Source organism: Argiope bruennichi, chromosome 10 (genome assembly GCF_947563725.1).
Source record: "Argiope bruennichi chromosome 10, qqArgBrue1.1, whole genome shotgun sequence".
Lineage (NCBI taxonomy): Eukaryota > Metazoa > Arthropoda > Arachnida > Araneae > Araneidae > Argiope > Argiope bruennichi.
The window spans coordinates 100,281,205-100,297,903 of record NC_079160.1 but is presented as its reverse complement, the minus strand read 5'-3'; the positions used below and the strand labels follow the sequence as shown (position 1 = coordinate 100,297,903).

The 16,699-nt window shown below is 30.7% G+C and overlaps 1 protein-coding gene across 3 annotated transcripts in view; it reads left to right on the top strand.

Annotated features, from left to right (window-relative positions):
• Nucleotides 1-16,699, top strand: part of LOC129987636 (uncharacterized) — a 363,982-nt gene that overhangs the window by 345,009 nt on the left and 2,274 nt on the right. The gene's annotated exons all lie outside the window — the stretch shown is intronic.

The window sequence follows — 16,699 nt, the reverse complement described above, 5'->3', positions numbered from 1 at the left end:
GCATGCTTGCGTAAGTACAGAACCCTTTAACCTTGAGAATACCATCAGTCAGCCAGCTCCTTGACGGATATCATTCAAAATTTCATGCATATTTATTCATTTGATGTTAAACCGGTATACCAAATTTTATCCATCCAGCTCCTTACGTTTTGTTGGTTCCATGTTAACCTATATTCGAAAAGCCCGACAAACAGATTTTCTATAATTGGATTTCATTGAAAATCTCATAGAAATCTACAAATTTGAAGTAGAAACCAGGTGCCAAATTTCATTTCGTCCAACTCGAAATGTTTTTGAGTTATCACATTTATAAACAAACATATGTAATCCCAAAAATGTGTTTTTCATACTTGTAAAGGTATAAAACAAAGAAATTAGTCAAAATCTCAATTTCGAATTTTTTGGTGATTACAATTCTTTCTCTTTGCAAACGGCCGTGGTGGCTTGGTGGTAAGGTCTCGGCTTCAGAACTGGAGGATTTCTGGTTCGAGACCAAATTTCACCGAAGAACCGTCCTGTAAGGGGGTCTGTTGCACGTTAAATCCGTCATGACCAAACGTCCTCCCGCTGGTGTGGTGTGGAGAGGGGGGTGCCAGCTGAGGTGTCGTCCTCGTCATCTGACCGTGGTTCAAAATTGCGAGGTCAGTCCCAAAATAGCCCAAGTGTTGCTTCAAACGGGACGTTTAATATAACTAAACCTAAAACCTCTTTGCAAACTTCGAATGCGAAAAAAAAAGTAAAACTTTTAAATTATGGACTTTATATGTAAAATTTTATTCTAATCGTCTTTGATAACTGCCTAGTTTACCTACCGTTACTGCTAGTAATTAATTTCAATTAACTCTCTTATGATAACTTCATAGATTCCTCAATGATGTATTTTTAAGTCATTAAATTGTGATAGACATTAAAGTGATTTTATTTAAATACTTGTGTCTTTATTACGATTATTGTAAAAATAAAACTTTTTAATTCGCATGATTTCATAACATCAGTAAAAATATAATGCCAGAAAATCTATCCCTCAATTGCACATTTTCTTTCTTGCCACTGTAACTTCACTTTCTAATTCCTCACGCAAATTGTGTAGGTTCTTTCTTCGCCGCCTTTCAACAATGTTCAACGCAATTCAACAATTCAACAAAATCCATAATTCATAAACACACTGATTTAACCAGTTGACTGTTTTCGATGAGTATACTCGTCATGGAGAAAGTACATTTTGCGTTATGACGAGTTTATTCGTCAAGAGTAATAAGTAGTAACAATTTACAATTTTAGTAAAAACTTCAAACATTTCGTACATTTCAAGATGTTTAAAATATTTTGAGGCAAAGTCAAAATCAAAAGAACACATAAAAGATTATTATGCGTTGTAACATGCTTTGTTCAATACCATTCTCTAACGGCAAATTAAAATAATAAATTAATTTTTTTTATATTTCTTTTCGTTCATATGCAAAAAAATGTATGTTAGTTTAAATAAATGAACAAATATGATTATTGAAATAAAAAAGTAAAAGTCATTTCAATACAACATAATTTCACATTTTACATACTCTGTGTTTGACGAGTACACTCTTCCTTGCTAAATTTTTGCCCCACAATTTAGATATGTATTTTCCGAGAAGTCGAAATAGTTAACTAGTTAAATCAATGAAATTCGTTATATGATCTTGTGATCGCAATTATAGTTCCCGTGCCTAATTTTGATATGATTTGGTCTCCAAAAAGATGTCCAAAATGCGTATTCTCCAAATAGATTCAGTAAAAATGGTAGATTATGACAATGCTCTGCAATAACTATCACCAGATATATAATTTGCATGACATTAGTGAACGCCATTCAAGACATTTGTGACATTATCCAAAATCCATAATTTTTTACGTGGATAAAGGGAAAAGGGATTAATTGGAGAATATCCGAGAATGTTCTGGAGAAACCATTCCTGTGAGGTTTTGTCTAGTCTACGGATTGAAAGGAATTTGATTGTTGTTGTTTCTAATGACACTCGCAAGCTCACTGACGAAATCAGCGATTTTAAGCCGAGGGTGCCTCTCTTGTTTTTTAGTAGTGCCAACTAGGGCCAAGAGTATGTCTCAGCTACTCAACATCACATTCGCTTGCACAGCCCTTTTTTACAGGGGGAGGGGGGGCACATCTCACAGACAGAACAGATGAAGAACAATCATGCCCGAACCGGGACTCAAACTCAGGACGCCCAGATAACGGAGAAGACGCGCTACCCCTATGTCGGGACGCCGGCAAGTAATTTGAAAACTTACGAATTAGTAACTTAAATGTAAAGGAATCTACCTTGCCTTCCAGCTTGCCAAGAGAAATTTATTTGCCCATTATTGAAGTTGCCCTGTATTTTATTATATTCAAATGATGCTAAAATAATATTTTCACTTGAATAAGATTACTTTTAGGTTCATTTTATAATTATTCTGAAAATTTAATCCTTGAATATAATATTAATATAATTCAACTCTTATTATGATAGCAATGGTTTGTGATTGATTGCTTAAATACTATGACCAGTCCGGCCATATTAGTTACCGAATCGGTACCAGAAACTCCTTTTACCGTAACCCGATCCTTTCCGGATCGTGAGTCCGAACCAATCGATCTTCAACAAACTGAAAAAAAGTGAAGAGGTTGTAGTAGAACAAGAAATGAATAATGTATAAAGAAAGCATTAATACGGGAGCAATGTGTGTGAGTCAGAATACCATATATTTCATGAGTCGCTATTTTTGGAACGAAATGTTCTTCGGTGGTGAATTTCTTTATATTTAATCTGGCTTTATACAGGTTCACGCCTTTATTAAGTACAAAATATTTCATAACTCCGATATACAGTCATATTCATAAATTAAGGATATTGGAAGATTTTACAAATTAAGCTAAAATAATACAAAACGATTGTTGCAACATAAAGATTGAGTAAAAAATAGAATGTTTGGAACTGAAAAAGGGTTACAAGGCACAGTATTCAGTAAAATAAAATAAATTCTTCAACAAATAAATAGAAAAGACATCTCTAAAAAAGACTAATGCCAAATGATTTTTATGAATTTTAGTAGAATGTATACCTGCTGCTTGCTGCTAAATTGTGTGTGTATACTAAATAATAAATCGAGGATTAAAAGGGATAAATATTATAAGTACCAAAGACAATAATACTATTTATAATGACATGAACAATAATGAAAATTTCAACAATCAAACAAAAAATAATATAAAAAAATTAAGAAAAAATTGAAATATGCTATCACAAATTTAAAATTGTTATGTGAGAATGTTATTCTTTTAAGTCACGTGCTATCAATCAGATAAAAAAAAAGCATCATATTCTCACATGACTCATATTTCGCAATCGCCAACATTTAGAAAAGCGATGTTTCTGACCATGTTCTGAAAGCGATGTTTCTAAAAAATTTTTCTCGAGGCCAGAATTCTTTTTCCGTGAAAAACCAGTTTAAACCGGTTTGAAGAAATCACTTGACTATCATATTGCGCATGCATCGATATTTAGAAAATAATGGAGGGGGGGGGGGGTCTGAAAACCGTTCGAGCTCCAAAACTTTATCTCAAGGTTACAAATTTTTCGTTTTGAGCCTGCCCTTTATTGGCCAGAAAGGGGAATGCGGTGTGCATGGCGGACATTCACGCCAAGTTGTAACTTTTTGTTGAAGATAAGTTGCCGAATGTGACAACCTTCTTTATCCTTTTCTAATAACCCTAAAAGCAATAAATAGCCAATTTTCTGCCTATGCATTTTCACATAAACCAAAACAACATTATTTTCTCACACGATAAAACTCGTTATAAACATAAAAATTGCTTAAGATAAAGAATGTAAGAAATAAAAAACGCGGTCCAAGTGACTTTGTTCCCAATTATGTAAGATAAAAGCTCCCTGGAACAAAAAAATGAAATATCTCGTCTAAGAAAAAGCTAATACCCTATATTTTTATGCAATTTATTTGCTTCCTGTATGCTAGAAGACTGTCAGTACATAGTTTGTACATACTGAACATTATATAGAGGACTGAAAGTAATTAACATTGTAAATACCAAAGAGAAAAATGTTGGGAAATTGAAAAATAACTATTTCTACTACCCGCCTGAACGATCTCACTAGCATCTTTCTTATACGATCTTCTGAACTGCTTAGAGAAGGTAATTCTCTGAGTTGTCCAGAAGACCGTGTAAGAAGGATGCTAGTGAGTACTTTCCGAACTGCTTAGAGAAGGTAATTCTCTAAGTAGTCCAGAAGATCGTGTAAGAAGAATGCTAGTGAGTACTTTTGAGGCTTACCCTATTATAAAGCATTGCTGATTTGATATTTTTAATGAAATACGGTGTTTGATTTTTTTACACTTCATCTTTACCACTTTTAATCTTCTAGTACTCAACTGTTCTTCTGGTAGACCATCCCACTCATGGATCAGTTCTATTCAAAGTTCTGGAGTAGGTCTGGGTGGAGGGCTATGATTACATATTCCAACGCAGTGACTGAGCATGTCCTGTGTATGCTCGATGGGGAATCAAGAAAGAAAACCAGCCATTCAAAAGGGATGATATTCTTTTCTTCAAGGTATTTAATTAAGAGGGATAAGCGATCACTGTCAATTATGAATGCAAAATCTGCACTCATAGCATCTTTGAACAGCAGAGCGTGTTTCAGAATGATATCTCAATAAATTCACTTTATAATGTTTCTTCTATGGTTTAGGTTTAGTTATATTAACGTCCCGTTTGAAGCAACACTTGGGCTATTTTGGGACGGACCTCGTCATTTTGAACCGCGGTCAGATGACGAGGACGGCACCTCAGCTGGTACACCACTCTCCACACCACACCAGCGGGAGGACGTTTGGTCAGGATGGATTTAACGTGCAACAGACCCCCTTACACGACGGTTCTTCGGTGGAATCGGGTCTCGAACCTGAAACCCTCTGGTTCCGAAGCGGAGACCTTACCACCAGGCCGTTTCTTCTATGGATATGTAGTAATATATCGTTTACAAATCTCTGTCTTGGAAAACCTGAAATAAATCAAGTTAAATAAAAAGATCTAAAATCTGAACATTTGATTTAACATTTTGAAACGTAATACGATGTTTAATTATTTATTTATTTACATCGTTTTTCATTTTTAATCATCGATTACCTAGCTGTTCTTATCATGAACCATCAATGTTATCACAAATTTTGAAGTAGACAAATTACATACCTCAATGTGTCAACTAAGCATGTCCCATACATGCTCGATCGAGTTCAAATCGAGGAAGAAAAACAACCATTCGAAATGGATGATATATTTTTCTTCAAGACATTCACCTTGGTAAGCGATATAAAGACAAAATTTGCACTCGTAGCATCTTTAAACAGAAGAACATATTTCAGAATTATATCTCAATGAATTCACTTTGTAACGGTCCTCGATCAATATGGAATAATAAATCGTTTACAAAATTTCGTTTCGACAAACCTGAAACAAATCAAGTTAAACAAAAGCCTCTAAAATCGGTTTGGTTTGGTTATATTAACATCCCGTTTGAAGCAACACTAGGGCTATTTTGGGACGGACATCGTAATTTTGAACCACGGTCAGATGACGAGGACGACACCTGATCTGGCACTCCCCTCTCCACACCACACCAGCGGGAGGACGTTTGGTCATGACGGATTTAATGTGCAACAGACCCCCTTACACGACGGTTCTTCGATGGAATCGGGTCAAGAACCTGAAACCCTCCTGTTCCGAAGCCGAGACCTTACAACCATGGCACCGCGGCCCGTACCTAAAATCGGAACACGACACATTGTAAAAAATGAAGAATGTTTAAATCATCTTCAAGAAACTTATTTTCAAACAAATTACAAAGTATTCGCTTTTAACAAAATACTATTGCTGTTTTTAGGTGTTTAGCTTAAATTTAGAATATTAAATTCCATAGGTACATTGCATTTACATATTTGGATATTCTAATTGAGTGTGGCACATAATTGGATTCAATACGAACTCGATTTACACTCTCTAAGCAATCCTCGAATCTGTTTGCCGATGTTATAACCGAAGCATTGCATGTCCTTCGCAAGTGTATTTGGGAACTAGAGCAAATTTAATCTGCGGTGGCTTCCCGAATTCCTCATTGGTTAGCCACTGAAACGCTTGTTGCGTCTATTTAACAATATCGTCATTTCAGAGTGATTCAGAATTGCGAGACCAAATAACCACCGCGAAACTGAATTTCACATAGAAGCGACAAATCTCTAATAGCGTAAATGGTCCTGTATTCTTATTATACAAACTCACAGCATACAGTAAATAACAACTGAAAATCGCTATTTGGTTTCAATAAATAAGTATTGTGATACATTAATTATTATAATTATTGAATTAATTATCGTAATTATTATAATTGAATATAACTTATTATAATCAGTAGTTTAAGTTTGGACAACGCTGTTCCGAAATTGGAGATAATTCGCTTGCCAAAAGAAAACCAGTGGGAGTGGTCTTTCCAAAACTTTCCAAAACCGCATATACTCTAATAAGTATATTGCCCCAGAGAACGCCTTGCTTGTCATTGGCGCACAATAGTTACGAAATATTCTTTGAAATGATTTTAGTAATTTTACTGTCATGCCATCCTTGGCGAGTTTTTAGGTGATTAATCCCAAACTGCTAATTATAACCAAAAATCGAATTTGTGTTTCAGGCACGGTTTTTCCCAATTGATTGAAACAAAAATTTGACACAAAATTACACTTGTAGTCCCAAAATTCCATACCAAATTTCATATATTTAAGTCATTCGTTTTTCAGTTAAGGTGTTTACATGGTTCCAAAAGTACAGACCGATGGACGACCAACATCTTGTTGAATTTGGCTCAAAATTCGCTACGTTACAGTCTACACTAAAGATTTTAAATCTGTGTAGAAGATTTTTTTTATCTAACTCTCTGGGTTTTGTAGTTGTCGTGTTAATATATATCCGAACAGATAGACAGACAGATTTCCTCTGAACGGATTTTGCTCATAATTTGATAGAATTCTAAAAATTTGTTGTGAGGAACAGTATACAAAATTTCAACCATCTAGCTCAAAGCATTTTTAAATTATCTTTGTCACAGACAAAAAGATAGACAGGCGGAGATTTTTTAAAAATGTTCTTTTTGAACTCAAGGGGAATCTAAAGAAAAAAGTTTCATCAGATTCTTGACTTCGATTATACACTTTCTCTATACTATGTATACGAGAAAGTAAAATATATAAGTCGATATAAAATCAAGCTTTTGATATATTATCTCAAAATTCCATGCAGATTTATACTTCTGATGCTAAATCATCTGTTTCATTCTAGAAATCTTGCTATTGTTATGAATCTGTAATATTGCTTCTCTGAGTAGTTAATTTTATGATAAAGAAGAAATTTTTTCAGATATTTTAATGGATGCCGAATGGAGTCAGGTCAATGAACCCCTTAGTGCGTTGATGACCATTTAGTGATTTGGCGGGGCGGGAGTCATTGAGGATTGTGTCAACAGAAACAAAGGTTCACGAAATTTCTGGAATTTTGGCAATATCTCTATTAGGAGAGCGAAGATACGATATTCTTCTAGAAGCATTTTTCTCTATCACAAAGAATATACAAACACGAGAGATAGAACTCTTGTATACCAGTTGTATCCACAAAAACGAATAGGCAAGCATATTCTCATTTTGGGAAGTTAATTTTTTTCATTGAATGATTTGTATTGTTGTGGTTGTTTTATAACTATTTATTGTTTGAGTGCCGAACTGCAAGAACTATTTTGTGTACGCTTCTTTTGCTATGTGTACTTTCGTGTTTTCTTGTCGAATAAAATGCCCATATCTTTTATCGATGACCTAATGGACTTCTCGTTATACACCTTCTGAACGCTTTTTTCGTATCACTATTTACTTTTTCGAGTTATAGTGCGCACCTGGGCATGAACGAGCAAATGGACATACTTTCCAATGAAAAATTTGGTATATACCTACCTACGATAGATAGATACCTATAAATTTTATTTAAAAGGAAACCTCATAACAAATGCCATGCTTGCCGCTTGTCGGATTTTTTTAAGTAGCTTGCTGTGTTTTTTTAATGTTCACAGACCGATAAACATACTGACAAATTGATTAAAAAAAGAGTTAAAAGTGTGTTTTTTGGACTCATCAATTACAATATTATATATTGTAATTATTACAATGATTCATTACAATATTCATTATTACAATAATTTCGCTTTTCATATGCAAGAAAGGAAATGCATTGTAATGCCTAAAATTTATTAAAAGATTTTGTGTACACTCCTCTATAACTAAAATCAAAAGGTGAAATGCTGCTCGTTTCTTCAAGGAAGTTTCCTTTAAGGTGTATGTACACATTGTTTCAAAATGTTCTCTGATCCTTTAGCTTTTAAACGATACCAAGATGTTGTCAATATTCGAAATATTTCTCGAGTTATAATTATTTTCATTGAGGTGCTTTCATTAAAAACTCTTGTTACGGTGTTTTTAAAACTCATTTTATGAAGAATGATATTTTTCCACTATGTTACTTCATTCAAACAATCATAACTCAACAAGAAGTTAACCAAATACAGCTATTTATATATCAAAATAATCTGTATGAAATAGCTGATGTTTTGTGCCTCAATCAAAGTTATGTTTATAGAAATAAATTTTTAATAGCTGTTTAAAAGTTAAAACTACAGAAAAAATCTCGCTTTTTCTATTCATCGTTCATGAAAAAATTGTTTAAAAAAAAACTATACATTTTTATAACTTGTTTGAGGTAGACAGCATGAAGACTAATATTAGGCATCATTTTAAACTAGAATTGTGTGTCTGTACAAATTAGAATTTAAGATATCATGTTTCAAAAAATAGGCTAATTAGCTCATTAAATATTATTTAATTAATTAATCATTAGTGTAATATGGTTTTTTCTCACTGAAATGAGTTTAAACATATATTAATAACATACTGTAAAAAAACTGGATTTTTAAGTTAAAATTTTTAAAAAAATCTTCAAGTATGTGCGTACACCTTAACGAAATAAAAATGTTTATTCAGACCAAAAAAGCTTCTCAACCAGGCTTTTTTTCCATCATTCCAAGAAGTCTGATTCCTATTTTCAACATAAATTACTCGTTGGAGTAAAAATTTATTGCACTTTCATAAATATACAAAAATGCCTTCTTTTTCTTCTTTTTTCTTTAGGCTTATGTCAATATGTGTGAAAATCTCAAATTATATTGTACTGATGTCAGAGAATTAAACGCTTGGATTCACATACTGGAATCAAGATAAAACACGGAAAATTCTTTCCTGATACTTTTAAATTCCGCTTTCTTTTCACTGCATACGCATATCAGAAAATCTACAACGACCAAAAACACTTGTTTTGAAAGATCGACCCAGCAGACAGTGTTCAACTGTTCGTAAAAACGGATTTTTTATTTTATACCATCTATAGAGAAAAATTTTATGATATCACAGTCAAATTTCACTGCATATGTCATCTAATGTGAACACATTCATGGTATTGCAACCCCAACATAGTATAAATCATAAAAATGCAACTCTCATGCGTATTATCTACTTTGTTGATTCTTTGCTTCATATAAAACTCTATAACTCTAAACATATAAAACTCAATGTTTGTATGAAAACACACTGAAACTTTTTCACCAAGTCAATATACAGATAAAAGATATTTAAAAGAATTTTATTCAATGTTTTTTAACTAAGCTAATAAAAAAAACATAATAAAATTATCTTTAATAGGAATAAATATGAATTTAATAAACCTTATTGCCATAAATAATACCGTCATAAATTATTCAAAAAAGTAATTTAGTTCTTTTTAAGTACATACTTTGTCCAAAGAAAACAAAACAGAATGAAAATTTAAGCCATCAAGTCATAAAAATACCAGAGGTAATCATTCCCTACACATTCCAGAATTCTTAGTTTATCTTATGAAAAAGATTAATGATGCGTTTTAAATAATCGTTCCTTCAGTCATGACATAAAAAAATAAATGACAAAAGAAAAGTCTTTAAATCTAATTCATCATCAGGCATCTGCTGGAGTGGATTGTTTTTTCTTGTGTCATGACAGACGACTTTAAAAGTAATAAAAATGGGCGCCTTTTCTTTGCTTTTCTTTATTTCCATATTAGTTATTCTCGAAGCAATTTTCCAAAAAGAAAAAAAAAGATCTCTAACGCACACACATAAACCCATTCAAGCATGGACTGAACACACAAGAACATTTCAAGTTATGCGTCGTTAAACATATTTTCCATTACCCGTAAATAAAATGGAAAAAAAGAGAGTTAGTTCTCTTTCTTGCAACAAAATTGGTCTTTCTTTGTCTTCGACATTTTTTTTTTCCTTTCAGCAAACGATATTCAGAAATTAATCGTTTTCTTTAACTTTTTCTTTATTTATACTTTTGCATTTTGAAGATTTTATTAGATATGTCTTTCAAGTATTCATTTTGCTGAAATGAACCTTGGTATACCGATCGAATGGCAATTTTATTATTGCTTTCTTTTTTGTGTCTTCCATGATGCATCGTGAAAGAGAAAACATTTAATATGTTTAAATATGGAAATAGATAATTGAACTGATTTCAATATAAAAATTTGAAATAAAGAAAAATCTTAAAATTTTTTTAACAAATATTTTATTTCTCTATCATCCTATCACGAGATTTTTCTCGACATTAAAGATACAAACAAAATCTAGTATTCTGGTCATTTCAAGTAATAATCAGATATTTTTGTTTTAATCGGCTGAAAAAGAATTTCCAAAATATACATTCGATTTTCTTTTACTTTTGCATTAATCGCATCGCCGTGATATATCACCAAAGATGGCATGCTAATAAGTTCTTTCTTAACCGTTATTCGCAGATAACATATGGTTCATAATACATAAGAATGCTTAATAATATAAACTCCCTCTAGTTTATATAGTCCCAAGTGCATATGCACTAATGCAATGGGAATCATATCTCGAATCATGTGACCATCATACTTCAGAAGAGAAAGTAACAATAAAATTATAAATGTTTATTACAGTTTTTTTTATCAGTAAGGTTATCCTTTATAAAAATTTTAAACGTTTTTTACATTTTTACATAAAATTATAAAAGTCTATTACAGTTTTTTTTATCAGTAAGGTTATTTTTTTTTAAAATTTTAAACATTTTTTACATTTTCTTTATTAGTAGGGATATCTTTTATTAAAATTTATTACAGTTTTTTTATCTGTAGGGTTGTTTTTTATAAAAATTATAAACGCTTATTAGTTTTTTATGAGTAGGGTTATCTTTTATAAAGATTTATAAACGTTTATTACAGTTTTTTTTATCAGCAGGATTATCTTTTAATGTCTAAGCAGTTGCCTAAGTGCAGATAGCAAAACAAAATTAATAAAAGAAAAAATTAAAATGAAATTTACGATCTCAAATTTCATGTGAGAACATTATTATTTTAAGTCATTATTTGGCTTAATTAATTTAAGTGATTAACCAGTTTAAACCGGTTTGAAACAATCACGAGACTTCTCTATAGGTCTCTATCCCTCTCTCCCTCTCTCTGTATATATATATATATATATATAAACTTCCATTTTTTCAAAGTTTTGGAGCTCGAATGATTTTGAGATGAAATAACAGTTTTGATGTCATAGTTCTACGTCAACCTTTTAAAAATGCATCTGCTGTCAAAGAAGCATGCATAATCATAATGCAATGCTGGTAAAAGCAGTTAAAAAATATATGCGACTAAAAGAGGATGATGAAAATTGCCATTTATGCTTTATTTATTGCCTACGCGATTTCGAGCTTCAGTATTCATTGCCTACGTGATTTAGAGCTTCAATATTCATTGCCAACGCGATTTCGAGCTAATTTCGAGCGAAACAAAATAATTATCTCACAAAAATATAATTTGTATTATTTTGAAACTCAAAAAAATTACCTTTCCAACGATATCAGTTTAATTTCCGTACAGTTTTTTCCCTAATTCTAATAATATTTTAAATTCAGTTTTATATACTATCTATAACGATGTTTTAAAACTATTTGATGGAATTCAAACTCATCCATCGAAATATTCAATCGCATATTTTTACGAAATATTAACTCCGTATTAGGATCTTCATTTTCTCCTTTATTTCCAAATGTGAATTTGCAGTAATTTGCTAACTGCAGTATTTTTTTAATTTGCAGTAAACTGATTCAATTGAATTCATGTTCCTCAATGGCATCAAATGACGCGGTGTAATGTATTACATATCAATCATTTAGCAGTCTAAAAAGTCAATAATCTGAACGAACAAACTGACCACCAAAATCGGCTGATTTAAATAACCATTCTGTTTTAAATAGCAAGGATTGATAGGAAACTGAAAATTTCAATTCCACCACTGAAAAAGATAGACTTACAAAAGATAGACTTTATTCCATCTAAAACATTCATATTAGAGAAGTCTCACAGTATTAAGGTAATAGTGAGACGTTTTTTAGTAAGTAAAAAGAAAACACTTACAACATTTTGAGAAAAAGGAAAGAAGAGAAAATGGATCGGTTTAATTCTCAACTTGAAAACCCTTTACTTGCGTTTGATGGAAAAGGATTATAGTTTTCTAAGAAGAGTCTAACTCTTGACGTAATCTGGAAACGAAAGATTTATTTAACTTCTTTTCTCGGTGAAGGCAACAAATTCCATTTCGAATCTTACCGAGAAAAGAGATTTTCTATTTCCTAGAATTGGTACATTTTTGTTTGATTACTTTAAAGAGTTGCATTAAGAAAAAAATTTCTATCGTTACATTTTTAAAATTTTAATTAGTTTCTAAAATATTTTTGTATTGTTAGAGCTGTAAATCAAAATTTCTTTAAAGAGATTATTGAGATAAAATCATTTTCACGTGATGAACGTTAAGTGATTAATTCTTTTTAAATTTTTTTTCAATTTATAATTCAATAAATTTCATTTTATTTTTAATTCGGTTTATAATTAATTTCAATTATTCATAATTCATTACGTATCGTAAACGTAAAACGGTTTCTTGAAATGATAGGAACAAAAACACGACTTCTCTATTATTATTACAATTCAATTATTCTATTATTATTAAAACGCTATTTAAATTCATTATTTGTTTTTGTACTTATTTTTTTCTGATATACTTACAGTTTTTACATAAGAAACTTCATCGATTTATGATTTTATGAACTTAATATTATCTTCTGTTTACCTTATAATAATTTTAATTTACCATCTAAAATTAAATAAAACTATTTTAGATTGTTTTATTTGAATTCTCAATGTATTTAGAAGCTTTAATTTAGATTATTGTACTAACCGCCTTTGGAGACTAGCTACTTACCCAGTGTATTAATTTTATTCATTTAGTCGTGACAACCAACTTTGATTAATTATACTTTATTATAAAACTGTTTAATTTTAAATTATACTTGCTCAATGAACTTAAAGCATGCTGATTGTATTGCTATGTTTTCGAAAAAAAATTAATTGACAAATATATTCAAACCTTTGAGGTGAGAAATCTTTATTTTTCAGCATCTCTCAAAATTGGAAGATAGAGGAGACAGACGACTGTTTCTGATGTATTTAGAAATCATGAACTTTGATATAAAATACAAAGAGGCATAATTGCCACAGTGATGATGGGTTTTGAACTCTATCTGAATGTTTCCTTGTAGAAAATGTTACAATATATCTGATAATCATGAATTTTCATATAAAATAAAAATAGGCAAAATCGGAGCAGTGTTTAGTACTGGTTATATATTTTTATCAATTTTATTAAATATGCAGATAATATTATTTTTGCTGTTTGCTAATTATCCAATAAATATTACATCAATACATTGGAGAAAACGTTATGCCTAAAGGAATACAATGCATATTATGATGCAATCTTAGAAATTTCTACTCAAATTTTATATGCCTATGTCTTTATAACTAAGGATAATTAAAAGAATATTTGAAAAGCTTTTCTTTTGTATAATTGTAACTATATAATTAATGAATTATAACAAAAATATAGCTGAATAATAATTTCTTTTTCTACTAAAAATAATTGCATAAAATATCGACAGTACATCATAGCGTATCTTCAGAAATTTAGATGTTCTACATAGTTACGTTTATCATGTGACTATGATATCATAGAAATCGACTTACTAGAATCATTTTTTATCTTTTAGCAACAGTTTTAGCCAAACAATAAATATTATACAAATCGAATATCAAAAATTCTTAAATGAAAGCAACCCATGATCTCATTTATCTCTTTTAAATTTTTTTCCATTTCAGACCCAAACTTAAAAATAACCCCAAGATTAATTTGATAAATATTAACTTCTTCGAAAAACATGCAACACAATCCACACATGACCCTATAATAACAGTAATAGCCAGATTCTATAATAACCATCGTCTTATTAGTTTTGTGAAGTAAATAGTACTAAATATCACTACAGCAATGGTATTAGGTATTTAATTTTCTTAAAATAAAGATTATCATCATTTCATACTTTCCAAATTAATTAATCAGTGGCATCGAGTTTAATATGTTCCACAAACCGAAATTTTTACATCATAGAAACATTAATATCCAAATTGGTTATCGATAATCTTTCTTTGCTCAAATACTATCGGTTTTGCCTTGATTCAGATTATTCCCTGAAATACTTATGAGTCATGCACGCTTTTATTTGGAATATCAGAAAAAGCATTTTTTTAAAAAAAAAACGCTGTTTTAAACAAATTGGTGCTGTAGAAGTTTTTCAACATCAAAGAAGTTTCAACCTCATAAAATATGAATTCATTTTTTTTTTTGTTTCTTTGTTTCGGGAAATCTTACCAGGAGCCACATAGAAGACTTAAGTTATTAAATCAGTACATTCATCTTCATTTTTACAGTTTCAGATTTGAGTGTCAGATTAAACAAAGCTTATATTCTTATCTGAAAATCCTTGGCTCAAGTGCCAAGGTTATTTATCTTTGTAAATATTTTTTCCCACCGTAATGTGTATGGGAAAAAAATGAGTTTTACGAACTAGGCTAGAATTGGTTGGGATGCTTTTCTTTCACTTTTTGCTAATTGTACAGAAATATTCAAAAACATTTCATTCCAACAATATGCATTCATGCATAAGAGCATCTTTACCATTTTTTTTCTATCATACTAAAGTTACACAGTTCTTTCATAAGCATTAAGTCTTAATAAGAAATTAATTTTATTTTTTATTTTTCCTATAAACTGATATATTTTGAGGGCAGAAAACGAGTAATTCGAAAATGGAACTGATTATTTGCAACTACTGTATCTGTGGATAAAAACATTTCTGGTCATTACTGAATGTATGAGGGAAGGGTTATTTGCTGGTGCTGTACCTTATTGTTAAAAAGTTATGCATAAGTATTGTGCTTATGGATAAAAAGCTATTTGCTAGGATTGAATCTACGGTAAAATATTATTTGCTGTTACTGTCTCTGCGGATTAAAAGTTATTTGCTGGTACTGTACGCTACAGATATAAAGTAATATGTAGGCATTGTGTGTACAAATAAAAAGCTGTTTGATAGAGCTGCTTCCGTGGATAAAATGTTATTTGCTGATTAATTGTTGTATCTATGGATTAAAAGTTATTCACTAGTACTGTACCCTACAGATAAAAAGTTATATGTAGGCACTTGTGTACATATAAAAAGCTGTTTGCTAGGGCTGATTCCACAGAAAAATGTTATTGTCTGATTAATTGTTGTCTCTATGGATTTAAGTTATTCACTAGTACTGTACCCTACAGATAAAAAGTTATATGTAGGCACTTGTGTACATATAAAAAGCTGTTTGCTAGGGCTGATTCCACGCATAAAATGTTATTGTCTGATTAATTGCTGTCTTTTTGAATTAAAAGTTATTTGCTGGTCTATAAATACGAAAAATAAATTATTTTCTGGTACGTTCCTTGTGTGTAAAATTTATTTACAGGTATTATCAAATTTTATATTCTTTCTATGTATCTTTCTTAAGGAGGTCAAGGACCACATTAGGCTGTGTTGTGACCTATATCAAAACCAGTTTAAGGGTCCCTTTTTATCTTACTAATTTCTAAACTTAAAGTGTTCTTAATGATTTTTTTTAATTTATAATAAGTAGTTTTCAGGTAGCAAATGTCATAACTGGAAAAATATTTAATTGCAGGACTGATTTTAATATTTTGAGTGTAAAAATAATTTATTCAAATTATTTTGAGCAAGATGATAAAAAAATGTTAATACTTTTTTAAATTCTAATACAAAGTTTATTAAAAGTTTAATTGTTAGTGTCAACAAAATACAAAAACCTTAGACTCGCCTTGAATTAGTTTCTTTAAACTTAAAAATATTCCTACAAATAATATTCTAAAATTTAAACAACTATTAATTATAATTAGAATTTGTTCAAGTATAAAGAATTTGTAAATCAGATGAAAGCACGGAATAAAACTACTCTTAAAAAAATATTTAAAAAATTGATGTCTCGAGGGCCCCTAAAATTGAGGGGAGCCTAGATAATTGTCTATATCGTTTGGAAAATTCATTCTCAGGGGGTTTATTT